At 37.3% G+C, this 15,534-nt stretch overlaps 1 protein-coding gene across 2 annotated transcripts in view; it reads left to right on the forward strand.

Annotated features, from left to right (window-relative positions):
- HTR2C (5-hydroxytryptamine receptor 2C) overlaps positions 1 to 15,534 on the forward strand; it is a 451,942-nt gene that overhangs the window by 305,309 nt on the left and 131,099 nt on the right. The gene's annotated exons all lie outside the window — the stretch shown is intronic.

Below are 15,534 nucleotides of genomic sequence, written 5' to 3' on the forward strand. Positions count from 1 at the left end.
GCCAATTTTTATTGTAACCGTTCATCAGCAAATTGTGACTATTTTGTATTGCTCTGTCCATACTTAATTCATAATTGTTTTCCAGTTGCAACTGATATTTCTTTGAATGTATAAAAGTAGGAAAACGATATAAATGCAGCAATGAATCAAAACTAGACACATGGTCATTTAATCTGAGTGGATAATGTAAGCCTATTATAAAACAATCTAAGTAAATGAATGCTTTAGAGAATACAAATGTAGGGCATTATTGTGTACTGTACAAACATTTAAATTTTTTTTATCATCTATTGATGCCAGCTATTCTCTTCTAGTGAAATAATAGCATCCTTCAAAATAGATTTCAAAGAGATTATGTAATTTTGTAGTCCAAACTGGTCTTGTTGTTTAAAATTCAGGCATATGAGATTATTTATTTACGTATGTTCAAATTGTCTCACAGTGCCAGGATCATTAGTTCGTTTCCTACCATGACTCTATCTGTGTGGAGTTTGCCCCCCTTGTTTGCTTTGATTTTCTCCTATACAGTCCAAAAGCTTAGTGGTAAGTTAACGGAGCTTAGTGTGTGAAGTAGAGAATTTATACTGTAAGTTTCAATGGGGCAGGGACTAATGCTAATGATTCCACGTTAGAATCATAGCAGCTGAGTGCAACCAGGATTGCTGTCTCACCCTCTGCGACAATTTAAAGTGATTTAAGTTGTATGGGAAAAAGTCGATATATAAATAAAGAATTAGTATAAAAATGTGCATCAATCTGTGTGCACAGTTTGTAGCTAAACCCTAAATAAACCATGAAGTATCTTTAATGGATTGATCAAATTCAAAAGGTTGTCCACCTCCAGATGACTTTTTATGTATTTCATATCATTATATTGTTATGTCCGTATCTATCGTTTGCAATAAAGATTCTCCGATGCGATCGCTGTGGTCCCGCCCCCGTCTCCGACTGTCATGTTGGGGAGGTGGCACGCAGCTAACAGCAAATCTAAAGCTGTTAGCTGCCTGCTGTAACTGTAAGTGCGGCCACGGTGCATAGTAATCTCCTTAGTGAGGAGATCTCGTGTGAGTGAGATTATGGGGCGTATTCAATTGTTCCTCCGGCCGCCGGAAAAACGAGCACTCTAAAACTATTACCGTTTATACGGTAATATTGCGTGCAAAAACCGTTAATATGGTAGTTTACTCGCTGAACTTCAGCGAGTAATTACCGTATAAACGGTAATAGTTTTAGAGCGCTCGTTTTTCCGGCGGCCGGAGGAAACATTTAATACGCCCCTATGAGTCATAGTGAGATCTCCTCACTAAGGAGCTTACTGCGCACCACAGCCGCACTTACAGTGACAATAGAACACCTGCCATCTGCTGCAGCGACGAGGGGAACGAAAGGATGGTGAGGAGGACAATTAGTAGGTAAGTACTCAGGATGGTAGAGGAGGAGTGGAGATATTAATGACTGAGGGGGAATATCATGACTGGGTGGAGGGAGATTATGACTGGAGGGGAATTAGCAAAAAAGAGAAAAAAATATATAGTTTATTTTTGTGGAGTTTGTATGTTCTCTTAGTGTTTGCATGGGTTTCCTCCAGGTGCTCCAGTTTCCTCCCACACTCCAAAAACATAGTGGTAGGTTAATAAGCTGCTATCAAATTGACCCTAGTGTGTGTGTCTGTGTTAGGGAATTTAGACTGTAAGCTCCAATGGGGCAGGAACTGATGTGAGTGAATTCTCTGTATAGCACTGCGGAATTAGTGGCGCTATATAAATAAATGATGATGATGTATAAACATGTTTTTATGATCCCTGGAACTGGCTATTTGGTGTATGAAAGCGTTATTATTTATAACTAGCATGCGAAGGGTGCGAACGCTACATAAATAACACAGGAAATGGTGCGAACAGAATGAAACAAAGACCTAACTCGTAATATAATTGATATGTTGGAATTATTAAACATTAATTAGCTTTTTCACAACATTATATTTTAACTAAAATAAATAGATTAAACTTATTTGCATGTTGTTATTTGTTAAAAAAAATTATTCGATTGCTACTAATTGCATCACAGCCAATATTAGTTTACAGAAAATATTGATTACTACTTTCATTCAATTATTAAACTTCAACAATATTATCAGGCAGAGTAATTTATTTTTGTTGTCTTGGGAGATAACACCATTCTGCCGAAATATATCCAGAGAGCAGCTTCACGTTTATGTGCAACAAAAATAATTAATTGTTTAATGATAGAAAGATGATAAACAAACAAGACAGACGGAACAATGAAGCAATGTATTTAGTAGAGGTCACAGGAAGGCAAGTACGAACCAATAAAGAAAAGTAATCTGAAGGTGGAATACCCCTTACATTTTGAAGGATTGTTTCTGTGCACTGTTTTTGGAAAATAAGATCTCAAATTATTAATTGATCCTCAATAACAATACATACACTTAATGAATTTAAGCAAATCTAGAGTACTGAAATTAGTATTTGTAATATTTTTGAGAATATTGTTATTACTTTTCAACACCAGAAATATATAGAGATGAGCAAATCTAAACTGTAGACTGTTTACGTACGGTTTGTTACAGGTTATGTTTGTAGTGTACCAAAGCACAATTTCACTGAAAGTACCTAAGAGGAATCAATTCAGGGAAGATAAAGTCCTAAAAACATTTGCCAGCAGGCCCTTTGCTAGTTGCAGTAATGCATTGGGATTCTGATGGGCCTGATTCATTAAGGATCTTAACTTGAGAAAATTCTTATTTCAGTCTCCTGGACAAAACCATGTTACAATGCAAGGGGTGCAAATCAGTATTTTGTTTTGCACATAAGTTAAATACTGACTGTTTTTTCATGTAGCACACAAATACTTGATAACTTATTTGTTCACTGAAATTTAAAGTTGATATCTGTGTGCTACATGAAAAAACAGTCAGTATTTAACTTATGTGCAAAACAAAATACTGATTTGCACCCCTTGCATTGTAACATGGTTTTATCCAGGAGACTGAAATAAGAAGTTTCTCAAGTTAAGATCCTTAATGAATCAGGCCCTAGGAGATGATCAAAATTGTGATACAATCAAGTTCAGCAGTGAAATCGTCTCTCTCACAGAGCTGCAAAGTTCTGGGGTACTATGTTTGAGTTCCACTTTTGCTTCACCATTCTTCATTGTTTCAAATTTTGTGTATAGCAAAATGTATAGTCTATGTACAGAGCTGGCATAACAGCCATCAATTATTCAACTGTGTGCAGTGGTTTGGATAGGATTGGGAACACTTAAGGGCAAATTCCATTGGCAAAACATGTAAAATACTAAATAAGACAAATATTTTGTAAAATACTAAAACATGTTTCCTCATTTCTACTCCTAACAATTTAAAATTATAGAAATCAGAAACGTTTAGATTACAGCAAATGTTCATATTTCAGTATTGCAAAGTTTTAGGCAAATCACTCTTGACATATTTGCCCAGGTTATACTCTGTGTATGCTGCTATTAAATCAATACTTAAGCATGAAATGCAGCTTTTGCTAGACAAAACATATACCGCTTCTCCATGGAATTTCAGACTCCTTCACTGCATACAAAGCTGTGAATCAAACTACCAATAAGAGCTGCATTCCTGTATCTGCTAGAAAAACGTCCATCTTAAGTCTCTAAGTCTCTCCAGGGTCGGTGCAAGCGCCCTAGGCAAAGCTTCAGCCTACCAACCCTCCTCCCCCCAATTCCCACTTCCCAGCCTTTCATACACTTGACAGGTCTGATTCATTAAGGAAAGTAAGGCAAGAAAGTGAGTAAGTTTTCTCCTGGACAAAACCATGTTACAATGTAAGAAGTGCAAATTAGTTTATTATTTTACACATAAGATAAATACTGGCTGTTTTTTTCATGTAGCACACAAATACTTGATAGCTTTATTTGTACAGTAATATTTAAAGTTGATCTAGAGCATGCCATACCCCAAATCTAAATCTGCCATCACATTTTAAATTTGTCACCCCCTCCAAAACAACATGGTCTTGCCAAGGTGCAAAATTACTCATTTTGTTTTGCTTTACTTACCTTAATGAATCAGGCCCGACATTTGTAAAATAAAAATAGTAAATCTTACCTCCTCCTGGCTGGCTGGCAAGGCTGCAATCCACATGCACTGATGTTCAGATGTACTGATGGCTGATGCAGAATGCTGTCCTGGCTTTATTGCTGCCAAGGAGCAAATGCAGAATTTCTAGAGGAGAGGCTCCAAATGTTAGATTTCAGAACAAAGCAAAAAAAAAAATCACTCACTTATTAAATACTGACATGTCCCCCGCTGCCCACCAGCTTTCCTCAAACTTGACTCTGCCCTTTACATGCCATACGTGCCCATATGCTTTTATCACACATGCCACCTCCAATCCACCAGCTTTTCTCACATGCCCCCCTACCCACTAACTTCTCTATCATATGCAACCCTGCTCTCGGCACCTTAGCCAGCTTTTTCACATATGCCTCTGCCCACCAGCTTTTGTAGCACATGCCCCCCTTGCCACCAAGTTTTCTCATAAACAGCCCTCCTGCCACCAGCTTTTTTCTCACATCCCCTCTTGCCCACATGATTTGAATAAATAGACATCTTAATGCTCTGTGTATGTTATTTAGATGACCTTTGTTTATGTGTTAATATATTCTGCAAATGTTAAATTAATTATACTACTAGATAGCAACTGGAGAGATCCAAATAGTGTGCAAATACTGATAAAATAAATGGTTGCTCAAACCTGAAGTTCCTTTAAGTTAATAGTTTGTAACTCAGGGAGATTTCTAAATGTGACCCTCCCCCCACTTTCTCCAGCCACCTCTTTCCCATTTCCTCTACCCATTCTTACCCCTCATTTTCTGTAGCCCCCTCTCACCTTGTTTTTTCCAGCCACCTCTCCCACATTTACTCCAGCCCCCTCTCCCCTCCACTTTATCCAGCCACCTCTCCCCTCTATTTTTCCCAGCCCTCACTCTCCACATTTTATGTTGCCCCCTCTCCCACCATTTTCTCCAGCCCCTCTCTCCATGTTTTCTGTAGCCCCCTCTCCACTAATTTTCTTCAGCCCCCTCTCTCCACGTTTTCTGTAGCTCCCACTGCCTCCATTTTCTCCGGCCCCCTCTCTGTACGTTTTCTATATCATCCTCTTCCCCATTTTCTCCAGCCCTCATTCTCCATGATTTATGTTGCCCCTCTGCCCCCCATTTTCTCCAGCCCTCTCTCTTTATGTTTTCTGTAGCTACCTCACCCCACTCCATTTTCATCAGCCCCTCCACATATTCTGTAACCCCCCCCCCCCCCCCCATTTTTTTTCCAGCCCCCTTTCCCTCCATTGTCGGTATTAATTTAATACCTGACCTTTTCTTCTTTTCTCTTCTCTTTCCGCATCTCCACTTCTTGCTTCTTATTTCTGCTTTCTTGTTTGCTTCCTGGACCCTCGACTCCTCTCCACTGGCATCGTCATGACATAACTATGCTCCCGGGAGCCAGGTGCTGGATGGATGCAGTGTGGCAGTGCTGCCTTGTGGACTGTGGAAATAGAGGATGGGCGATCGCACCTCCCTCACCATCCTGGCTTCCTAACTAAAAATGTCTCATTTAGAGACATTCTTAGTGTGGGTAAATGACCACAGTACCAGCCCTAGAGCCCATTGCTCTAGGTAGCTGCCTAAAGCTGCTTAATGCTGGTGCCAGCACTGAGTCTCTCTGCTTTAGGTCAGACTGATATTTATAATGCTGTAAACAGTTTACAAATCACACTAAAAAAGCAAATAAAACTCTGAACATAATAAGCCGAGCTCAGGGAGGACAGAAACCTCCCGTGGAGCAGAAGGGCTACCTCCTTCCGCCCGAGAGAGTGAAGCTACCTGGTTGATTCTGCCAGTAGCATATGATTGTCTCAATGATTAAGCCATGCCCTTCTGCTCCACAGGAGTTATGGTTTGACAGGTGTACCACCCCTGTCAATCTCCCCACCTGCCACTGTCCTCTGAACGGGTCTTGAAGGTGCTCACAGCAAAATGCATAGTAAGCTAAATATGTGTTTAATTACTGCTGTAATGTTATAGCAAGAAAGAAACAACAAGTTTATCAACTCAAAACTTTATAGCAATGTTCCGGTGATATGTTATTGCTGGCCAGCCCTGGTTTGTAAGGACCTCAGGATCCCATGACTTTAATATCTCATTTACAAATTAGGGTTAAGCATTGGTGCTTTAAATACAGAGATATCACTGCGAATATGAACATTGACGTCAATTTAAAGTGCCGGAATTCACAGCAATCGGTATGTAGCGTAAGGATGTCAGCTATCTACACTGTCATTTTTATTGTAAGTCACTATTTTTATTTTGTAGGCATTCTTAAAATCAAAATTTTTTTGTAGGTTTAACCGATGTCGGTATTACCACCATCGTCAAACGGTACCTAACCCAGGAGGGGGCGTGGTGACGCTATTGTGTCACTGTAGCCCCACTCCCTGCCAAAATCACTGCATTTCATAGCTGGGGTCGGGGCTTAATGACGCAAAATAACGTCATGAAGTCCAGCCTGCATCACACCCAGGAGGATGCCTGCACTCCAGGGAGTCCGGGAGGACACCCCGAAAATCGTGAGCCTCCCGGAAATTCTGGGAGATTAGGCCATTATGTTCTAATATCCTTATAGTCCACCAGAAATAAAATACTGTGTCTCTGTGTCTACCCACTAGCCAAGTCTGTGTCTTGGGATTTTTTTAATTCTACTCTATTTCCTCTTTAATATACAAAGGAAAACTGTGCGATAAATGAGATTGGTAAGCCAGAGACTGAATGTTCTGACTTAAAACAATAGAAAATGTAACTAAGCACATGTGGATTAATCTTCTGTGTGGACACCAAATTATCACAATATGCCAACTCTGTTTTGAAAAATGCCATTGTAGAGAATGTCAGGACAGACTTTGCAGAGGAGTTTGTAACACTGTTGGCAGAAGACAGCTCTGCATTTTTAAGACAGGAGCAATTACAATGTTTTCTTCCAGAGCCTTTTAAATTAAAGTACTTGCAAAACATGGCATGTTGTAGATGACAAAATAATGTCAGAAGCAGCAGAATATTTCTTTTTGCAAAACACAAAATTGGCTATGGCACATATTTGAATAAATAAAATGTGTATAAATGCATTTACATAATGTATTGCTATCATTAAAGAATATTTGTATAAATAAACAGCCGCATAAATATTTAAAACATTATTGACATGAAAGGAACATAAAACATTATTTTAATACATATTGATAAATGTGCTCTCTTTTTATGTCTTCATAAATTTACAAACTTGAGTATTGCAAGAATTGGTGATATTTTATTTAAACTAGTGGTTCATATTTCAACACAAGTAGAAAAACATAAAAAAGGTGAACCTAGATTACATATAGCCATAAACAAATCAAGAATCAAATATTAGCCACATGATACATCATGTGAAGGCAGACACTGGGGTTTGTTAAAGAAAGTCAAATAAAACTACATTTAAAAGATATATTTTGTGCCGGAAAAAATTATCAAAATCTTTTCAGTACTACGTTTTTTTGTTCTTGGAATTTGTTTGAAATGCCCCTGATCTCCTAAGCAAATTTGTCAGAATACATAACCTACTGCATCTACTTGTGTTGAACGCAAGTAAGCGCATTGGGGTCAGTTTAGTGTATTCCACTAACTCCCCCTGACTGTAAGTGCTTCATGTTTGACATGTGATGCCACTGGAGTCTAACACAAAGTCAATGGAATAAATTATATGATGCTGTTATGTGCTAATTTTTAGGCATATAAAACTGCAACTATGTGTTTGTGAATTAATTCCTGGATATGGCTCAGAAGAAGCTGTGTACAACCAGGGGTTAAACATTCAGGCTGAAACTAAATCAATGAGTGCCTTTGATTGTGTTAAACTCCTCTGTCCTCCCCAGATGGTGCTTGTAGATAAGAATCCATACCCATGGGTATGACTGGGCACATTGTATCATTTATGGTGGGTCGCAAAAAGTGAAAGCCCTTGAAAATCTCTCTTTTAGGAGAGTGATATGCACCAAACTCAGACATTTCGACTGCTGAACCTTGTTATATGTTGTTAACAGCTGTGTTATATATTAATGGACTAGGGACACAGGAAAATATCATATCATATTTTCTCTAATATACTTACAGGAGGCATGTGGTATGCAGATGAAGGGGAACTTATGACCTCTTGTGTGGAGGTATAATTATATTTGTAAGCCATTCTGGTGGAAAGTTAGTACAGGAGAAATAAAATCTGGCTAGAAGAGGTTTTTGTCAACAGGAGTCATAAAACTGTAATTTGCATTTACACAGACCTTTCAGTTCTGACATCACAGGATGGGGGGCTGTGGGCCCTGCAGTTTGGTTTTAAAACTGTAGTGTAACGCTAAGGGTTTGTTCACTTTTGGGGAGTCAATCTGATATTAAAGAGTATCCCATTTTCTGCTTCTCCCAGCAACAGACACTTGATCATTTGTGTGTTTTCAATTCTGTGTTTTATCCTTTTTATTTTACAAGAAGCCATTGCATTATAAGTTTGTATGTCATTTTTGCTAATTGCTTTATTTTAAGCACTGTGTATGTATTGTCCATATTAAATTACTTTTAATAAGTTCAAGTCTCTGTCTTCTTATGAATTCACGCTACAGTTTGGTCAAAACACTACTTAGTTGAAACGGGAGAACATTGTGGTTTATGTTAACCCTGATTAAAAAAAATGTGAAAGATTAGTTTTAAGGGAGAACCTAAGGTTTCCTAAATAAGAGCATCAGATGTTCACAAAAAACCTTGGTGGTGGCCTAATTGGTAAGCCAAAGCTAGTGTGTGGCATAGATAGGTAAGGATTTAATCATTTTAGACAGACCAGGTGGTTGTCTTGATTAACCCTTTGTCATACACACATTACGCAGGCTCAGGTGAGTGCTGATTGTGACAAATGATTGTGGCAAATGGGCACAATGCAAATTATTGATAACTTCACCTGACTGAAAATTCATTACAGACATTGGGACCCTATTACCACATTTGTCTTTAATTTATAGCAAAATGTGTTACCTACTACTCATGGGAACTGCAATAGTTAATATACCTTAAACATGTTAACATTGCATTCACATAAATAATATTGCTTTATACATGACTTGTTCATTATATAGATATATGAAGACACAAAAAATATTTCTGCAAAAACTTAATACATTTACCTAACGATTGTATTAAACATGGAATTTTCTTGGGATGCCATTCATATCATTGCTAATATGATCTTTCTGAGGAGTGGCAAATTATACATCTCTGTGTAAAAAATATACAATACACAAAAAATAATCAATTAAATGAATGAAAAAAACTCTGAATATGTACCAGCAAATAAAAAATAACAATGACTGTGTAGATTAATCCTAAAATCCATATCCGGCACAAGCCAACTGAGCACAGGGTTTTAACCTCCAATTGGTGGACCACAAAAAGGCTAAATAGTGCTGGGCTCCTCCAGACACCCCAGGATGGTGGATACGAGAGTAATAGGTAAAAATAGGCAACTCTGCCACCCCAGTGATGCCAGTACCCCTATCTACAAGCCCACGTTTAAGTTCCAAAAATGTTAACCCTTGTGTCACTAATTAATTAATTTATTTATACGTTTAAACATTGTATAGTTAATTCTGCTGAATAATATGGTTGTTCAATGCTTTCAACTATATTTGTTGTAATTTCTTAAAACAAGCATGGACAGGACTAATAATGCTAATTCTTTGAAAGTGACAAAGTCACATCATTGAGGGTAAAACTACTGTATACATTTTAAAGTATGATAGCAAACCTGCTATGCAAACTTTTATGTGCAGATTGCCCTCCCACTCAAGTTATTTCATATCTATTTGCGCTCCTTATTATTACCCTATTTATATAGTGTCATTATATTATGCAACAATGCTAATTACTGTGTCTCCATGACATCTTTTTACACTGCAGGTGAAGTTGTGTACATGTTAATACTAAATAATCAGCATAGTTTTAAAAAAATGAAATTAGCATAAACTTAATGTTAGCACCATAAAAAATATGCATTTACTTTAGTGACACAATTTGCAAATTAATCAAGACAAATATGTGATAAAAAGTATAAAATACATTTATTGGATATTATGCCTTAGCTTAGCTTCCACTCATAATATTACTTTTACTTTTACTGATCAAAATTCACTGGTATCAAACAGAACAACTAATGTTCCAGTGTATAAAATATGGTTAGGATTATCCTCCAGGATTGTGAGATTATAGATTTTATTATTAGTTTAATCATGACACTGTTCTGGATATGTTCAACTAATCATATAAGCCCACTGAGAGATATTTTTCTCTTTTTAACTCTATTTAACTCTTATTTTAACATTGGAGTGGCATGAAAGGAAGATAAGTCTTGCAACCGTGTTGAGTATAGAACAAAGGGGGGGGACAGATGGGAGTAGGGGAGGCAGGAAAGGAGAAGGTTTCAGTAATCAAGATGGGAGATGATGAGTGTATGGTTAAAAGTTTTGGTGACATCCTGAGAGAGGAAGGGCTGGATGTGGGCAATGTTTCATAGTTGGAAGTGGCAAGATTGGGCAAGGGATTGAATGTGGGGGGCAAAACAGAGGGGGGAGTAGTCAAGGATGGCGCCCTGGCAACGGCGTTGGGGGACAAAGGAGATGGGAGTGTTGTTAATAGTGATAGAAAATTTAAGCTGGGAGGAGAATCTAGAAGGAGGGAAGACAATGAGATCAGTTTTAGGAATGCTTATTTTGAGAAAGCATGAGGACATGCAGGAGGAGATGGCGGAGAGGCAGTCAGATACACGAGAGAGGAGGGTTGAGGAGAGATCAGGTGAAGAGATGTAGAGTTGACTGTTATCAGCATAAAAGTGATACTGAAGACTGAAAGAAGAGATGAGAGCGCCCAGGGAGGTAGTATACAGCAAAAAATAGTAAAGGGTCGAGAACAGAGCCCTGAGGGACTCCTACAGGGAGAGGGGAGGGGGTGGAAGAACCAGACGTGGATACGGAGAAGAAATGGTTAGCAAGATATGAGGTGAACCAGTTGAGGACAGAGCCAGGGAGGCAGAGAGGTTGAAGGTTTTGCAACAGCAGGGGGTGGTCCACCATGTCAAAGGCCACTGGGAGAGGTCCAGGATCATTAGCAACTTCGGGAAGGATTCAGGTTTCAGCCCCCTTCCATTCCAGTGGAAGCCCCCCCCCCCCCCGAAAAGCACACACATACATCCATATGTGGGTTTGATTGCATATTACACTAGGGCCTCCAAACAACTATAGTGATGAAATGTGTAGGGTAGGTCAACTATGGGCCAAGTAAAGTAAGGGTGCATATATATTATATCAGGCTTGCAATTGGATGGCTCATAAATTTAAAGGGCAAAATTGCTTCTAGTCCATTCATACATTAAATAAACACATTTATCACATATTTGCATATGATTGGCTCATGTGTTTTTAAAAGGGAAAATACTCTGTATCACTTTGGTTTAAAAATATTTCTATGCAATAATAAATATACTATATACACAGATATATTACCTTGGCTCATTGACTATGCAGAATTTGTGTGTTCAAACCTTGCAACCTGACATAAATATAACTGTATGCAGTTTTGATATAAATCTATAGTTTTAATGATTCCAAAAGTAATTTGACATTTGACATTTGACATGAAAACTAAACTCTATTTTACTAATATTTATTTACGTTTATACAAACTTTAAAATAAGAAAACACAATGATAATAAGTCTTCTCATTATGTAAGCTTCCCTTGTATACTTAAATAGCAAAGCACAAGACAATGTGACAAAACACTAAACATTAATGTACATATTGTATCCTTGCAAGAATACAAGTGTATATATAAATATATATAAATATATATATAAATATATATATATATATATATTTATTTATTTATACCTTTTACATTAGATGTCATAGGCAGAGCTGTCTTAATGCATGGGTACGCTGGGCTTGCCAACTTCTCAGTATATCATTCTGGGAGATCTAATCAGAACCTTCAAACCCTCTTTATTAAAATGTTTAGCTGGATAAATCACCTCAGTATCAGCTGTTATCTGTACATGCGATCTTATTGTTGCGAATACTTATCTTGACTGAAGAAAACAACGTACACGTACTAATTGTATATAAGCAAGACAAAATCAACACACATAATTTTTTTGAAGCAATTCTCTGCAAATAAATTTTGCAAATGTTTGTGTTGAACACTTGATTACTAATATAATCAAGGAATCAATAATTCATAGTAATTTCGTACTGTGCCACATCCGTCTGTATGATTTACCAAATAAGTACCATTTTTATGTTGAATTTCTTGTTTTTCAACTTTAAGGCTCATGTTATATTGTCCAAACATTTGTGTGAATTTATCTCTGCTGTACAGCATGCTTTTTAATGTTCAAACACTGATTTTGCTGGTACCAATAAATATAAGTTTAATTTTTTTATAATTTACATTTTTTATACTTGTGAGTGGTTGTGTAGGTAGGGCCCCAGTGCACTGCTTTGCCCGGGGGCCTATAATGCTGTTAAGACGGCCCTGGTCATAGGATCCTTCATTCTGTCTGTTTCAACTCCAGATGATTTCACTCCATCTCCTTTCTCTTACTTTTCTTTTTGAACTGCCTTCAATATGTCCCATTGTATATATTATACCTCCTCCTACTACCCCCTATATCACTGAATCTTTTCCCATCATTTGTTTCTTTTCTTTTCCACAATACAATCGCCTCTGAGTTATCTTCCAGGTGTCTCTAAAACAAAAGCAGTCATAAAGGGTGTCTTTGATTACTACATGAGTTCAATATAATAATTGTCCAGTTGTCCTTAAGAATTTCATCTTTAGGTGACAGAGGAATGTTATCATGAACATGAAATGTCATAAAATGTAGAACATCCCACTGATGGTTTTTTGATGTGTAAATGGAATCCAATGACAAATTTGCTCTACTTACACATCTATTGCTTTCTGTTTTTAACTAACTATTGTACACCCTGGTTTTTCTACTTCCCACTAATATATATGTATATATATATATATATATATATATATATATTATCTATGCTATTTTATTTTAATTTCCTTTTACTTCTACTATACACTACATTATTTTATTTTGAACAATTTCCTATATGGTAACAAACTGTATCTCTTGCGGATATTGGAGTACAAACACTGATGATGAAGGAGGTCCACACTATTAACCAGTTGCTTCTGATTGGATTATTACAGATTGATGTCTGAAGATGATAGCACATTCTTTATTTGTCACTCCTATATTATATGATTTAGTGGACGTTTCATAGTGTCACTTTTTTGTTATTTGCAGTCATACCAAAACAACAAAGAAGATTAGCACTGCAGTTCTATAGAGGTATGTTTACATAGTTTCAATTACACAGGGTAGCAAATGCGTGTTGCAATTCATAACAAACGTAAACAGGTGATTCTATTTATTACATTTATATGAGATGTATAAGGTGTGGCTTATGCGAGTGTTTATGGGTAGGGCACTGCTATTGATACTTTTATAATTATTACTATAAAAACACTACTGTGTCTTGAAATGTTTTTAGCACCCTATTTGAGGTTTTTTTATCTGCTCCTTTTTTTCCTCCTTTTTGTGACATATAGAATTTTCTTGACCCATTGGCATTGCTGATCTTATTTGGACATCTCCGTCAGCAGCAACAACAACAACAGCAGCAACAAAGGCACACGGAGTGTACAGGTCATGTGTGAGCCTCTTTTGGGTGCCTGATAAGCTCAGGTTCCCATCGCAGGTCAAAATAGAAGCTCCAAAGTAACCTTGAGCCTATGATTAGAAATGCCACCACTGACTAATATGTTGGTTGTGTTACATTTCTGTGAGTTTGGCTTATTTTAGGCCACAGTATGTTTGGGGCAGGAATGTCACAGGCTGCTTTCAGATGGAGACTAAAACGATTACTATGAGCATTCCTGTCATGCATCAGGCAGTTTATTAATTTGCCATTGGATGGATAATCTTTTGACAGTGGAAGGTACTCATGTAGTCACTGGGAAGAAATGAGAATTTTTTGCTGGTCTGGAAACATTTTAATTCAATCAACATTCAGGCTATACATGATGCGTCACTCCTCATCCATAGCATTGCTGCCAAATTTTCTGGGAGTACCCATGACTGCTTCATAACGAATCAATCAGCAATAGGGTCTAGATTATCATATAAGAAAGGGGAACACACGTGGCTTTTAGGGAAAAAAAATATTTTAGAAATGATTGAAAATTACTTTAATATAAATATTATTGTACATATAGTTGCCACAATGCTCCATGTATGTTAATAGTATTTTCATAATATAGCTTTTTTTTTCTCAACATGTTTATTTTCCAAAATAATACATGTACTTTCTATCACCTTTTAAGAAGCACATTTCAGAGATGCTCTCAATTTCTTTGTGATGTTCCAGTAGATAGATGCCACCACGTTGACATGCTTGGTTATCTCATCCTATATCCTGAAGTTCTCTTTCCCTTTGGTAACCAGTACCTTAACTGAAGCATGAGTTGTATCTTCTATGTAGAGAGACGGCTGGGACTTGGCCGCTGATTTTGGAACATTTCATTTGAGAATGCTATTTTATTTTTGAAAAAAATCGCAGGATTTCCATTTGTGACTTGCATATCCCTTTAGATTTCCCCTCCCTTTAGATTGTTCGCTCCTTTGAGCAGGGCTCTCCTACCTTCTGTTTCCATCACTTTTAACTGCGCTCTCCAGCTACTCAGCTCACCTCCTCTCTGCCCTCTGTCTCCTCTCGCTTCTCTCCGCTCCCCTCAGTGACTCTCAACCTGTCATCCGTGCCCACCCTCTTGGGCCATAGTTACCTGCCTATACTCACTTTTCCCCTCCCTCCCTCTCTTTCATGCTGTGCCTGAGCCCCCAGAGTTATAGTGCTTACTGTTACTTGTACTGTGCTGTTTTACCTTGTACTGTGCCATTGTTTGTCCTTGTACGGCGCTACGGATACTTTGTGGCGCCCTATAAATAAAAATTAATAATAATAGTAATAATATGGTGCTTTATATGTTGAATCATAAGATCTGTTTGTAGGCTACTTTGGTGTTTTTTCATTACATTTTTTTTATTTCTTTAGGCAGCATTTAATTTTAAAGCACATAGTTTTATTCATTAAAATATGCTAAATAGGCCAAAATCAAAGCTGATTGTTTAATGCTGGATTTAAAATAATGGCGTATTCTTATAAGTTCCCACCACCTCCCAAAATAAATAATGTGTTATTTTTTAAAGTTTATAAAATTATATAAACCTGTAAATAATGTCATAGCAAAACAATTTTTTTATTTAAAAATTATCTTTCGCCCACTCCTTTACAAAGTTTAGACAATGTATTTTTAAAGCTATAAAC

This window comes from Mixophyes fleayi, chromosome 9, assembly GCF_038048845.1.
Source record: "Mixophyes fleayi isolate aMixFle1 chromosome 9, aMixFle1.hap1, whole genome shotgun sequence".
Classification (NCBI taxonomy): domain Eukaryota; kingdom Metazoa; phylum Chordata; class Amphibia; order Anura; family Limnodynastidae; genus Mixophyes; species Mixophyes fleayi.